A 310-nucleotide genomic window follows, 5' to 3' on the forward strand; every position below is an offset into this window, starting at 1 on the left:
CCTTGTTCAACCTCATCCCATTGGAATGATGCATCATTTTACCCCAAATTGAGGATCCAGAGCCTAACAGCACCCAAAGGTGCTTTGATTTCCAGAGAAACCTCTCCCAGAGACTCTGAGGTGTGGAGTTCCTGCTTCCCACACCTTTCCTCAGTGATTTCATCAGCAAACCAGACATTCCATGTTATCACTCAAGGTCACAGCCCAGGATTTATTTCACAGCAGAACGCAACAGCTTCTCTGCAAAGAAGCCTCTGTGCATCCCATCAAACTGCCACAGAGACAAAACAAAGCCCTTGAATCCAAATTC

The sequence above is a fragment of the Acanthisitta chloris genome, unplaced genomic scaffold (genome assembly GCF_000695815.1).
Source record: "Acanthisitta chloris isolate BGI_N310 unplaced genomic scaffold, ASM69581v1 scaffold43304, whole genome shotgun sequence".
Lineage (NCBI taxonomy): Eukaryota > Metazoa > Chordata > Aves > Passeriformes > Acanthisittidae > Acanthisitta > Acanthisitta chloris.